General features: G+C 37.0%; 1 protein-coding gene across 2 annotated transcripts in view; it reads left to right on the forward strand.

Moving 5' to 3' along the window:
• Positions 1 to 12891, forward strand: part of VCAN (versican) — a 111964-nt gene that overhangs the window by 50595 nt on the left and 48478 nt on the right. The window lies entirely within an intron of this gene.

A 12891-nucleotide genomic window follows, 5' to 3' on the forward strand; every position in this document is an offset into this window, starting at 1 on the left:
CTCCCAGGATTTTGTAGGTTTGTTGTGCAGCTTGTGGGGTGGGTAACAGGTCTGTAGTTTAAATGTTATTTTATGAAAGTTCAACATACTGTTAAGCTGTTGTCTCTTGGGTATTTTAATAAGGCTCTGAATATTTACAACAAATACAATCTAGCTCAGTTCTAGGAAATGCTATAATTCATTGTGTCACATATAACTTCAGATATGGATATGTCAGCATTACCTCTGCTCCCTAAAAAACAGGCTGTAATGTTACTTATTTTATGATATCATTGTTTTATCTCTAGGAATTTTTATGATACCTTCTATTCTGCTCAAATATTTTATTTATCTCTCCAGCAAAATTCCTAAAAGCAGTTTCTTTACATCGAATAATACTTGCCACTTTCATTATCAAATGCAACTTATTCCTTCCTAAAGGTCAGACCACACCATCTTTTGAATTTGGTAAGCTGGCTGAGAACACATAGTGCATACAGTTTAATAGATCAATTCAGGTTTGTATCTTTTTAATTTAGAAGTTAAAATCACTGATTTTAGTTAAATTGCTGTATACTAGTTTAAATATGTGATTTGAAAGAATAGTGATTTTTCCTTTACTGGGGTCTGAGAGGTTGGGCTAGAAGAATTTTTTTTTTTAGCAGGTTCTCTCTCTTGCTGGTAAGACATTCCCCTCAGGGTGTCATTTTCTTAAAAGTGATGCTATCCTCATTAGAGGATACCTATTGGAGTGTACCTATTGGAAACAAACAGGTCGCTCTATTCGTCAGGTCAGCTGGCTTCCATTGCTGTAGGTGGCAACTTCACAGTCATAGCATCTAGAATTTTCTCAGTGTAAAGCCTCTGGCAGAGCAGTAAGTAGAAAGGAATATATTCTCAGAGTATTGAAGGTAATGTCCACTGTCTAGTACAGTTGAAAGAGGCCAGGATTGGACATTATTGTTCTGCTAATGATAGTTTCTTGGAAACTATCTCATGTTTCCTGTTTCTTACATTCCCTTTCCACCTTTTGAAACTAAGATTAGAAAGACTGACTATGCAGAAGTTTTTCCCAATTTAGATTACTCTCATGTTAACGTAGATTCTATGCTGAATCAAATAATATAGGAAACAGTAAAACCATTCTGCACTTAAAAACTTTTCTAAATGGGAAACTGTGTGATAAGGTTAGGGTGATCGAGTTAAAAAATAGAAAGTGTGAAACTTTATCTTCCTGGAAAAATTGGCAGTCATAAAAAAAAAATCTAAGTTTATAAATGGTGACTCAAAATGGTGGTTCTGAGTAACTAACCCAGAAACCGTTTTATACAAAGGTGCATGTTTATATTTGAGGTGTGAACTTAATTCAGCTGGTCTGGGAGACATGCCTAGGTGTGTCCTCTGCCTTCTTCCACTTTGAAAACATGGGGCCATGATTCTCTCTCATACTAGTTTTCCTTCAGCACTGATAACAATAGGTCAGAAAAGTCTGCAACGGGAATGGTCGGGATTCTCCATCAGGAGGAGATTCCGGTGTGTGGGTAGTAGGGCGGGGGCTGGAGGAAGAGATAGAGCTATAGCCTGTGGTTATCTCGTTCCCTCCCCCCGTCTCTCTGTCTCCCTTTTTCTCTGTCTTACATCTACCTATCATTTTTGTAAACTTGAAAGAGGCCATTCTCCTTAGGACTAAAAGCGTTGTTTATTGTCTTGATAAGACAACAAGGTTTACTCAGCTCCAACTGCTGACTTTTCCTAATTTTACTTCTTTTACACGAGAAAGTTAATTTTTTAAGCATCTTGAACTTTGGCAACGGAAAACCTTAAAGCAGATGTTAAATTAATGAGTTCTAAGGCAGGTGTACATTAATAAGGAAAAATACACATGTGCCTGGAAACCAACTTTTTATGTATCAAGGCACATTTTCCCAGATTGGAAAATCCTTGGTTCACGTATGAACTTGTATAAATCTATTCACAAACATAGAACCCCCCCTCTACATGTACTATATGCCCAAGTAAGCAAAAATGCCACCCGTGCTACACTAAACCAAGGCATTCATAATTTTTTGCTGTGCTCAGCAAGTCATGTAAATCTCAATTTTTTTTTTTTACTACTATGAAACAAAACATGCTACTCAAGACACGTTTATGTTATATTTGCTGAAATGGATCTTAATAGCAGCTTAAGGTGCTGTTGCTGGAGGGCAACTGTAGTTAGCAGTTAAAAAAATCTGAAGGAACTTTTCAGCTCATAAAGGTTTTATGAGCTGAAAAATGCTATGGGGTGTGTTTAACAGTGGTTTGGGGGATACTGAAAACATGACTCCTGTCTACTTCAGGAGTAATTTGCACACCTGCATTTTGAAAAATTATTGAAAGCTTTTCTTTGTGAACATGTATGAAGTCTACAGGATTTAATGGTGTAGAAAGTTTTTTCAATTCTGGGCTTTTTTTTTCTTTTTTTTAAAGAATGCTCCCCTGTATCATCTGAAGTGTCACACGTTGGGGTGACAGATCTGTGAATGTTTTGAAAAACTGGTATACTGTTATCTTTAAACCAAAGAATAATTTGTAAATGTGCAGATTGTAAATCTGAATGTTATTATGCAAATGCTCACAGTTATAACCTTAAAATAGATGCCTTATTAGTTTGTTTTTTTTAAATGTGTTTGTATATACAACATCCTATTTGTCAGGCCAGCTTGATATTATTTGTTTTGTCAGGTGGTCTTTTTTGCTAGTTTTATAATTTACATCTAAGTATAAGGCAGATGTAAGGCCAATATTAAACTAAAATGACATAAGTATTAAGGTACTGATAAAATTATTAATGTAATGGTATTAAAAATTAGTGACATTTTGGGAAAGATAATTTTGGCCTCTAAATTAGAATTCATTTTGCTCAGTTTCCTTATTGGTAATTATGGTACCTTATTGCTTATATTATTCAGAAATAACTCATATTACCAATTCCTCCTGCATTTGTATCTGTACTTTGGAGCAGTGTACATAATGCTAATATCACTGAGGACAGGATGAAGGATAAGGGATGTTGGCTCTGGGAACAGGAGATAGATGTCTGGGCGAATGGCAATATCTGTATCATTGGGTGCGCAGTCATCATTTTTTGAAAGGCAACGTTTATACAAGATAGCTTCATATAATTTTTTTTTTTGAGAGAGAGAGAGACAGAGTGAGAGGAGGGAGGGGCAAAGGAAGAGGGAGACTGAATTCTAGGCAGCTTCAGACTGTGAGCTGTTAGCACAGAGCCTGACGTGGGACTCGAACCCACGAACCACGAGATCACCACTTGAGCCAAAGTCATATGCTTAACCGACTGAGCCACCCAGGTGCCCCAGCTTCATATAATTTTTAAAAATCATGTATTTTTCATTTTTATAGCATTTATAATGTAGAAAAATTACTTTAAGATTCTTTATTATATCAGATTCCTTTCTCCAAACAAAATCTTATTAGGGACACTATATTTTGAGCACATGAAAGAGTGGCTCTTCTGGTTAATATTTGAAAGGCAGCTCTGTTCCCCACTATACCCCAACACTGCACCGTTCATGTTCATATTTGAGAGGAGATCAAGAATCAGATCTTATTTTGTGGCAGTTTCTAAAATAACATGTACCTCATGGGACACCTGGGTGGCTCAGTCAGTTAAGTGTCTGAGTGCAGCTCAGGTCATGAGCTCACCGTCCGTGAGTTCAAGCCCTGCGTCGGGCTCTGTGCTGACAGCTCAGAGCCTGGAGCCAGCTTCAGATTCTGTGTTTCCTTCTCTCTTTGCCCCTCCCCCACTCGCACTCTGTCTTTCTCTCTCTCTCAAAAATAAGTAAAGCATTAAAAAATTTTTTAAAGTACAATAACATGTACCTCAAAACACAGCTAGAAAAAGAATAATAACTTCTAGCGAATTCAAAAGAAAGCAGCAATAATAATTCATTCCTGAATGAATTAATTTAACTTGAGAACATTTTTTAAATTGGTCTGATTATCAATACTCTTATCTCAGTATCATAATATACATTTCTTGGTGTTTACCTTTAAATAACTTTGTGTGTTGCTGAATAAAGCAAATGAAGCAAGTCTAGTTTCAATCTTACCAACGCCTGTGCGTAATCAAAGTAATGTATAGTTACATTTCAGAACATCACATGTATGTGCAGAGCTAAGTCATCATCGAGCTCACACTTGGAGCTCGATACTTTCGGGGCATGGTATACATATATTTTCATGTTTGAACTTCAGAGATAATTTGTGAGACAACTAGGGAAAGTACTGCAAATAAGGAATGGAGGCTCATGGTTTGTGTTTAGTTTGCTGCTAACTTTGGGGGCTGCGGATGCTATTCAAGTACCTGCCATGGCAAGAGAACAGCATCCTGAAATTTGTGGCGCTGGTTCTGAGCTGCTTCTTCCCTTCAGAATTTTGGAACACATCCCTGAAATTGGATGGGGCCAGCGCTTGCACACATGAGTGGTTCCCTTTGCTGGTCTCCAGCTATGGCTCCCTGCCAGAGAAGCAGTTTCTCTTTTTTCTGGAGGGAATTGGGATGGCTTTCCCCATCTCTCCTTGGCTGCCTGAAATCTAGAAAAGGATCAAGTTCCTCTTCTAATAGTCAAATAATGAAAAGGGAAGAGACTCTCTTCCCTTTGATTCTATACTACGAAGAAAAGAATTGACCTTAGTGTTACTAAATTTATTAGTGAGTTTAACACTACATTACAGACCAGCGGTTACCTTTTTAGAAAGTCCTTCTAAGTGAAATATTTTTTATGTGTAACATATACATGCACACACTGCTCACATATAGACATGCAGACACAAACACATAGTAGACTGTCAATTTCTTTAAATGCTCTATGAATGTTTTATTAACCCACCCACCTCGAGATACAATTCAAAAAACTGAAATTGTTTCTTCACAAGTTAACGTTTAATAATAAAAGACATGTTCCATAGATAACTAAAAAGAACTTTATTATCTTTCTAACATGATCCGATGCCTATTCTTTCTGAAAATAGCATTTGCCATTACAACTTAGTGTTATCACAACTACTACTGAGGTGGGGCTTTATTTAAAGACAAATACCACTTATCTGTCACTGGCAATGAACTCGAGAGAAAGGCACACACTGTCTTCCAGCATACCACAAGAAAGGTTTATCTTGGTAAAGGCAAAGCTACAACACGCCTAGTCCTTTGACAGATATTACAAGAGGCACAGAATAAACATAAACCATAAACCCTGCTTCCAAGGACTTTAAAGGCATAGAGCATTTCTGGGGAGCCAATATTAACACAATCAAACATAACTGCAGTACGGAAACATATAGTTACACACAAGGTGATGTGGTACCAGCTATAAATGGCAGCTGGGGTCAGTGAATGAAGGAATCACTGGAGGCATAGAGGTCAGAGAATATTCTGTGAGAAGGATGAGGCTTCAGCTGGGTCCTTGTTGGAGAGGAAGATCAAAAACAAATTACTGGAAACCAGTTATTAACCTTTTGCTGCCTAACAGAGGCTCATCAGTGGGGACTAAGGAGCCACAAATATAATCAGACACTTTTCTAAATAGCACCAGTATGACAGAGGGTCACAGCCCGCTTTGGAAGATGAATGCCTTCTTAGTATTCACCTAGAAACCTGCAGTGTGTGGAAACCAGAGATATTCAGCCAACTTCTTCAGGAGGCAGTGTTCTCATACTACTTTCTTATCCTTCAGTGATTCATGCTTTTTTGACAAATGTAGCATCTTCTGTAGATTAAATATGTTTAACTTTCCAAAATGTATTCCCATGTCATGGTTCAAAGTGCCACACCTTTAAAGTTAAATGGCATAAAGCTACTTTACGAAGGGTGGGCTACGTACTCTAAAAGGTGAGTTAAAGGTTTATAACATCTAATTCAAGTGATTTTTGACCACTAGTATTACAGAAACAAGTGCTAGAGATTGAAGAGTCTGGAGTCAGTCCTTCTTTTATTTATCCATGGTGTGGACCCAGAAATTTCTTAATTTCTTTGTCAGAACTTTTTGCCAGCAAAATAGATGTAATGGTTATTATGTATAGAAGGAATAGTATTACCTAAACTTTGACCCATACTCTTTTTTCCAAGCCACAGAGATTATGAAACAAGGAAAATGATCACCTACCTATATACACACACGCGCACACACACACACACACACACATGCATACATATATACACACCTGTACATATAATATACCAATATATTTTTTTCTCTTTTACTCAAGTCAGGTAATTACCATGTACAAGATACTACACTAGAACTGGATTTTTGGAGCACGCTCTGTGACGTTCTAAATGAACATGGGTAGATAGTCTGTTGCGTTCATAGGATACATGGAAAAGACAGTTGACACAGTGTAAAGAGCCTTGGAAACAGTCCTGAGTTCTTTGTCAGCATTGTTATTTCACTCTGTTTGGCCTTAAAAATTGCTTTATCTCCAGAAGCCTCAGTTGTTGTAATGTTAAAAATATACAACAATACTACAAACTCACTAGGTTGCTTCAAGGATAAAGGGATCTCTTCAAGGGTTTGCCCATTACTGTGGTAGAGATATCATAGAGTTAATATTTCATGACAACAAAGCACCAAGCATAGTGCCTGGCACATGGGAACTACTTAGTACAAATTAATCCCATGTCTGCTTTAGTAATTATTTTATTCTGGACTTGTAAATGTAGGAACACTTAGATGGTTTTGTACTGTAAATAGGTAAAAAATGGAATTATCTTAAAATTCAGGATTTATACCACAGGGAGCCAATTGTAATTACACCATAGTATCTGTGTGACTGTAAGAGCTTTTTAAAATTTTAATCCTCTATGAATTGTGTTTGTCTAGGGTGATGCCATTTTGGGTGCAAATCAGAAGCAGCTGCAACCCTTATTTAAAATTTAAATATAGTATTGATTCGACAGTACCTATATGTAGAAGCCTTTAGCTTTCTGCTCTTTTTCGTGTGTGAAAAAACTTGGACTTATGATTTTGATAACTACCAACCCATTTTTTTTTCCAAAGAAAAAGATCTTTTTACAAATTCTTTATAAAATTGTCCAGGTACTGGGCCTAGTCTCTTCTTGCATATTCATGGAATGCATGGACATTCCCTGCTGTCTTTCTGTTGTTGTCAAGGAAACCCCCAGTTCTCTACACAGGGATTACATTCTTCTTTCTTAATAGCTCTTAGATCATTCATTTGTGCAATGAATAAAAAATGTATTCATGGGCCCAGACAGTGTTCAGAACGTTTTTGAGGGGAGGGATGTAGCCAAGGGGAGAGACGTGCATCGTGAGAGGAGCAAGAGGGATAAAGGAAAAGGGGAAAAAATGCTCCCTGAGGTTTCATTTTAATGAGGTAAAGCTAAAAATGTTATGTTTTTAATAAGGCTTGCTTATTTTTTATCAGTGTACAAAGTGTATAACATTACACGGCAGTGAGGTCAGTTTGTCAGGTCCAAGAAGAAGGGTTGGTTATTCAGTGGCTTCATTGGAAGAATGATTCCAAGAATGGGGCCCTGGCTGGGGAGCAAGGATGGGGATATGTTTGGTAAAAAACTGTTGTATATATATATTTTTTTTCATTTGTATTTAAGGACTTTGAATTTTTAACGTAACTGAGGTGACAGAAAATGTGAAATGGTCTTTCATCCCAGGATATCATGTAGATAACTGAGTACTTTATTGTATTAAAAAGTGGTGTTCCTTAGATATGCCAATGTTTAGACTTTTTGAGTATGAATCAGGAGGAACACACCTATCTATCGGCAAGAAGGCTGTAATTGTTCTTCAAAAGAATGATTTGGTTCTTGGGAGGAAAATAAATTATGGCGAACCTTCTAAATATTTGCTTGAATAAATGCGATAGGTATAAAGTATTTCTCCGTAAATAATTGAAAGTCTAAATAGGAAAGAAAGAACCTCTGGAGTGAGAGGAAAAGTTTAATTATATCTCAGCATCTGTGTCTATGAAAATTTGACCTGTCATGTCTATTATACCTAGACTTGCTTGCCCACATGTATCATTAGTACATGCTGTCTTGACTGGCTTCTACTGGCTTCATCTGTTGGCTTTGTACCACAGTCTTCTTAGCTTCTCATGGAGTGATTTAGTTGCTTTGGCCATATTCTACATATAGTGAATTTCTGAAGATTTTGTTTTTTTCTAAGTTGCGGGAGGAAAAAGGAAATATATTATTATCGTATATTTCTGTAGAGTATAATGGAATATAGTATAGCTATCATGTTTCACTATGGTGCAGTCTTACCTTGCTCTGCTCTGTAGGGAAGTCATTTACTATCTGCGGATGAAACATTCTCTTCTCATCTCTTCACACTCAATTCTAGGAAATAATTGGAGATGTTGAAATAAAGCCATTCAATCAAGCTATTATGTGGCTGGATAAAAGAAGATAACACAATCTATAGCTTAATAGAGAAGGCAACTTGAAATAATTAGGAAGCAAAAATGTACAATAAAGGCTATTTGCTTGCTGTAGTAAAAAAAATAGAAGTAATATGAAATAAGTTAATATAAGAAGCATCTTATATTTGTACTCACAGTAAACTCTGGGCACTCATTGCCTCAGTGAGCCACCACCCTGCTTACCCAGGAGGGCCCAGAGCTACACCAACCAGGCACTAGCCAGCTAACCAACCATGACACCATTCTGAGCAGGGGATTTTGAGAAACACCAGGAAATGGCCCAGTGCATAAATATTTCCCACACTGCTTCTCAACACTGGCTGTATGTTAGAGCCTCGAAATAAAAATACCTCTAAATAAAAATACCTACTACCTCATCCCTCATCAGACAACTTAAATCTGGATTTCTAGTCGAGGGGCTCAGGCATTTGTATTTTTTGTTTGTTTTTTTTCTTAAATTTGCTTCATTTATTTATTTCTCGTTACTAGATATCTGTATTTTTAAGTGCATCTCATGTGATTTTGATGCACAGTGAGAGTTGAACGTTACTGGTAAAGTGAAGGCTTTCTGAGTTGCACACAGCTGGCTAAAATAGACATTCCTGGGGAAGGGGATGCTTTAAGCCTCTGTACTTTCCCCTTTTTAAGGAGATAAAGAATATGTCTAATACAGTCTCCCCTGAATGAAATGGTGGCCTTTGATCATATTTTTGGTGGTCTTTGATCGTATTTTGTCACAAGTGTTAAATGGACCTTGGTATTTGTAAGTGAGGAAGAAAGTAGAATTAGGGGCACCTGGGTGGCTCAGTCGGTTAAGTATCCTACGTTAGCTCAGGTCATGATCTCGCAGTTTGTGAGTTCAAGCCCCGCGTCTATGCTGATAGCCCAGAGCCTGGAGCTTGCTTCACATTCTGTGTCTCCCCCTCTCTCCCTGCCCCTCCCATGCTCATGCTCTTTCTCTCAATAATAAATAAATGTTGAAAACATTTTAATAAAAATTAAAAAAAAGGAAAGTTGAATTAAATATCATTAAAACATATTTTTTAAAGTTTCATGAAACATAGTAATTAAATCACAAGTAATGGTGAGGGGTGGAAAGTATATCTTGAATTAACCAGATTTTATACCTCACTTTGCTGTATCCATGTTACCTTGCCTATATCAACATGGCTTAAGGATTCTTTTGACTTATGCTACCAAAGTGAGTTTGTTCATTATACATTTACATTGAGAAAAACAGTGATTACCACCCTGATAGAAGCCTTATATGGAATGCTGGGTTTGAAAAGGTGAATGATGAAAAAAAAAAAAAAAATGGAAGCTCTGTCTGCATTTTCAGATTATCTAGATTTTTATATCCAGTATAGTCTTTAGTGTTTGCATTATCTGTATGTTTCTTTAGTTGTATCTCAAAATTTGAGCTGCTACTGTAATCAGAGGACAATATCTCTTTAGCCCCAAACTCACATCTTTCAAAGGAAGTATCAAATTCTACTAGAATGTAAACTTTTTCACTCTTGATGATAAAAAACTGAGCAGATGTTCTTCTAACTAAATTCTCAAAGTGGGGCTGAGTTGCAAGAGTGTGAACACCATTCATGTTTAAAGTATAAGTATCCCTACACTTCAACTGTGGAATATAGAATTTAGTAAGGGAGCAGAGACAAAAACATAAAAACAGCTGAGGAATTTAGACATAAGAAATAGTATGACCTAAGTCCCAAGGCATACAAATCAAAGATACAACCAGTTTGGGGTGAGGAGTTTTAGAGAAGACACTGGAGAACTGAGGGCTTTAGCTGGATCATTCATAAATGCATGGGTGAAGTTCAAAGGAGGATTTACAAAGCATTCCAAGTTGGGGGCGAGAGGACTCCGCTTGAATAGAAGTCTGAGCCGGGAATGAGGAGGATAACAAGAGAGGGACATGGAGTTGCTGGTCTCCAAGGCAGAGAAGCAGAGAATTCTAACAGAAAACTGAAGGGGAAGGTAAATATGGGGACAGTCAATTGGGCCGTTCAAACACCCTGTTGAAGAGGTCAGGTGGAAGAGGTGAGCGGAAACTGCTATTGACCTTTGAAGAAAAGAGTAACATAATTAAAAATAAAATGGTGTCTGTTAAAGTGTGTCTCGGTAGCTTTAATTTTAGGGTGTAGAAAGGAAGTATAAATCTATATCTATGAGAGGCCTTTGTTTTACTTTGCTCAAAGTTGTTACTTAAATTTTAAATCGTTAATGCTGACCAAAGCATTTTTCTGGTGTTTGGGTATTTGGTACCTATCTATCTATCAAAGGCTTTGACAGTGTGGGAGTACCAGAGTAGAAAAGATAATAAATGTGCTGTCTATGGTTGGTTTTTGTTTATCTGTTCTATTTTTAAGCAAACATTTTGAAATCTTAATAACCTGGCTTACTTCTCTGTCATATGGCTTTTTCTCTTATTGTTCAGAAGCGCTTGAAAGTCCCAAACTTACTGGATTATGCTCTCCAGGCAAGCTCTGCTCTTTAAAAATTTGAAGTTATCAACTCTCCTGGGCCTTTTCTATAAGTAAGAAGAGACCACACTTGGTCATATCTCCTTACGCGCACTTAGACCAGATGACTGTATCTAAATACGTCCTTTCCGCTTGAGGGAACAGCATTATTAGAGGATTATCTCAAGTTGGGAAAAGAGATGATTCCCATTTATCATCCTCATGTCTGTCTCTTAAAAGCGAGGCCATCAGAAACGCTTACATTGTTTATACATATACATTACCCTTTCTGGGTGTAAAATTCATGAATTGAGAAATATTGAGCTCCTTGCTCCGCAAGAGGAGACCGTCAGTATAAAATAACATGCTTGGGAGGTGCACCAAATGAACCTCCACTGGCAGAGTTAATAGGGAGATGTGGGCCACAGAGTCTAATGCTGATCTCCCAACCTTTAGATTAATCTCTCTCATCTCTGGGAGGATTGAGTGTTGATATAAATATCACCTGATTTTCAGTTATTAAGGTAATTCATTAAGGGTGCAGAAACATCTGATGAGATTTGGGGAGGGTATTTATATCTTGATTACTAATGTCGATTTTGTTTCAAATACCCTGAGTTGGCACCATTTTTAGTTTAATGTCTCAGATTCTGAAAATATTGAGGAATTTAGGATATCTGAAACGATCTGATTAAAATTTATATTAGGTGATTTTCTTTGATTCATGAGGTGCCAATTAGCATTTTATTTTAATTAAGAACATATCAAACGTGAATGAAAGTGGGGCACTTGTTTCTGTATGGTCGATGGACCTATAGGTATGTGTGAGAAAACGTGAACATCTTAAAGAACTTCAAGCTTTCTTTATTTAAATTCTCTGAGGATTGCTCAAGCACTCCATTGTGGTTGTCTATTACATTTTTAAAATAAGGAAACAAAATATTTTTTGTTGCACATTAAAGTGAAATCCATTTTGCTAAATAAATGTGATCCTAATATACTTCTGCTGAGTAAACTGGTATATACTTATATTTAATTAAAAGCTCTTAAGCTTAAATTGTAAAATTCCCTAAAGAGAACGTGAACTTCAGCCAGCTGCCTGGGCATCTTAGCAACTATGTTTTGTGTCTGCTAACAGCATAACTGGAACACTTGTGCTATGTCCACAGAACTCCGCCATGAGGTACTTAAAAATACATGGTGAATACATGGTGAGGTCAGCTCGCAATAAAGCTTTGTGTGCCTTTACAAAAAATCTACCAACTGTGATACTAGTATATGCAAGTCAAGGTGTTAAAATACATTTGTATAAACATAGAACAGATTATACACACAGTGTGCAAACTTCTGTGGTTCTACCCTTGAAATCCAAATAAAAGTTATATTATCCTTAGGATAAAATTCTAACATAGAGAGTCTTTTTTAAGGACATGTTCATCTAAGAACTGGGAGCATTAATGACTCCATCAGGTTGCACTGTTAATACAAAATAGAGCAGATCATGACTTTGGAATGAGATACCTGCTTTTACAATCGCACAGGTGTCCACCCCACCCACCCCCATCTCACCTGGCAAAGAAACTTCTATGGTTTACAATAATTATAGTACTTGCAATTCTCTAATAACGTGTGTGGTGGGTGGGGTAGTAGTAAGAAAGAGGGATGAAGAAGTAATTTCAAAGACTAAATAACAAAAAGGAGAAAATAGAAATATGGGTGAGATGTAAGGTAGCAATGACAGAGGAATGGGGTTGTGGGAAAGAACCCTCCCATCCATACTGGGTAGATTTCATAGCCCCACACCCCCCACTCCATGAGATTTTAAAAGTAGGGGAACAAACCAGCCACAAGGAGAGAATAGAATGTAGATTGATCTGTAGGGAATCTATTGCAGAAAAAAAAATGAACATTTCCCTCGCTCTTAAAACAATATTAAGAAATCTGATGAAACCATTTGGAAGCTGACACAACT

The sequence above is a fragment of the Prionailurus bengalensis genome, chromosome A1 (genome assembly GCF_016509475.1).
Source record: "Prionailurus bengalensis isolate Pbe53 chromosome A1, Fcat_Pben_1.1_paternal_pri, whole genome shotgun sequence".
Classification (NCBI taxonomy): domain Eukaryota; kingdom Metazoa; phylum Chordata; class Mammalia; order Carnivora; family Felidae; genus Prionailurus; species Prionailurus bengalensis.